Here is a 2,223-nt window from a genome sequence, read left to right as displayed (position 1 = left end):
GGATGGATTGACCAAAAGCTCATAAGTGGAGAAAACTCCAAGTAAATAGGCTTAATTCGAAAATCCGATTGTGGGGTTATAATGTTAGAGAAAAATTAAAGAATCATGAGCCCTGATACCATGTTGAAATGTTTATTATAAAGCTTGAATTCGATATGGGCTTTATTACAAATCCTCTTGCAGATCGAATTATTTGTTTACTAGATTATATGTAAAATTTGACACACATATTTTGAAGAGCATATATTTTGCTAGATTATTAATTTTCCAAAATTTTTGAAAATTTTCCTTAAAATCCTTAGAGAGACACAATTTTATTTCAAATTACTAAATTATTCAGGAATTATACATCAAACCCCAAAGAGAGCCCATTTTTATTTAAAAAAAAAAATGATTTAGAAATTATTACCATAAGTTTCCCAAGTTTATTTGCAAAGTTATCAACTAATGGCACTAATGGTTTATCCCCTAATCTAGATCTCATCATGTCAAAGTTGATGGCCCAATACCACTGTCAAAAAATGGTATAAAATGTGTTGAAACAATAATGGGTCAGCCCACCCAAGATAATATTTAAGTAGCTCAGGCTATGCTTGGGCCTGAGCCTGGGCCCTCAACTTCAACTATCATAAATTTTATTTAAGAGGTTTGTTTACATGTGGCCAGCTACAACACTTTTAGATAATAAAACACAGAAATTATTCGGTAATTAATCTAAGGGAAAAGTTTTTTTATGGTCTGCTTACTAAAGATGGGATATCGTGGTCTGGAGATATCCCCCTATAGAGAGACATTAATATTCTCCCTATTGAATGAAGTACGTGTAGAAATTTGCTTTCCTATATGTCCATTTTAAATGCAACGTAGTTAATTTAATGGGCCTAAATTTCATGAACAAGAGGATCCAATGTATTTTTCCAAAAGGAAAAATAAAGTTATAAAATCCAGGACTATGAGAAAGTATGCAATGTAGTGGTTGGAATACTATAAATGTCGGTGAAAATACGTAGGGAGATGTACACAAGAGGGTATTCAATTTAATTAATTTATGAAATTTAACACATGGAAAAAAAAAATTAGTGGGCTTGTAAGGATGGGTTCCTAGCAATAGGTGGTCCATTTCCCCAAAACATATGATCCTATATACAATGATTTTGGGCTCCGTTTGGGCCAGGAACAGGGTAGCCCAACTCTATACTTCAGTTTGGGTTTTGAAATATATAAACACTTGGGATCGATCCTCCACGATTTCTTCTAGAGTTATTGGGACCGATTCCAATCTGATCTGAATTAGATTGGAATCTGCAAAAGGATCGATTCTTGTTTTAATATCCTATGCACGATCGAGTTCGAGCCTGGGGAGGGTGGAGTAACGTATAAGAATGAAATCAAACGCCACGATTTATGGGGATCAGTTTCTGTTTGACTAGGTCCACCCATAATCGAACTCGTTTTCTGTTTGACCGATTCTTGGTTTTAAAACTCTGTCAGCAATGACTAATAATGCTCGATGATGTATCAATGGAGGTAAGGGTGTTAAACAGTTCAATCTTGGTGTATATGGTGTAGTTCGATTCGGTTCACATTTATTTGACTGAAATCCAAAATCGTATCATGTACTAAACGATTGCATTTTTTGAAACCCTAATCGTTTAGTAAACGGTTTCGATTCCACGTTTTTAAATGGTGTCGGTTTCACAATTTTAAACAGTTTTGATCGCAATTTATTCCATACGGTTTCTAAACAGCTAGTAATCAGTTTGCTAGTTTATTTTTATACTCACTAAAATTTGCTTTTGTTGATAAATGCTTCAATCTTATATCAAATTAAATGAGGCATTGAACAATCAAGGATTTAACTACATAACTACATAATTAGAGTAAATTATTGAATAGACTATTGGACAACCTCTATGGTCCTTAATTCTTCCCTAAATTAAACCATCATGTTTTGTTAAAAGAACCAAATATTTAATCGTTATACAGGTTAATCGGATCAATTTTGATGTTTTAAACGATTTGATTTTCACGGTGTCAATTCGGTTTGAAACCAACGGTTAAAACCGACTCAACCCATTTAATTAATCGATCTTAAACTTGAAACCAAAACCAAACCATTTACTAAACGGTTCTACAGTTTCGATGTAAATGGCCCGGTTCGATTTCAATAAATGGTTTTGGTTTCAAATTCACATCCTTAAATGGAGGGTTACACACAATTCG

The sequence above is a fragment of the Macadamia integrifolia genome, chromosome 3 (genome assembly GCF_013358625.1).
Source record: "Macadamia integrifolia cultivar HAES 741 chromosome 3, SCU_Mint_v3, whole genome shotgun sequence".
NCBI classification, from domain to species: Eukaryota; Viridiplantae; Streptophyta; class Magnoliopsida; order Proteales; family Proteaceae; genus Macadamia; species Macadamia integrifolia.
The sequence above is the reverse complement of the archived record's forward strand: the minus strand, read 5'-3'. Positions refer to the sequence as shown.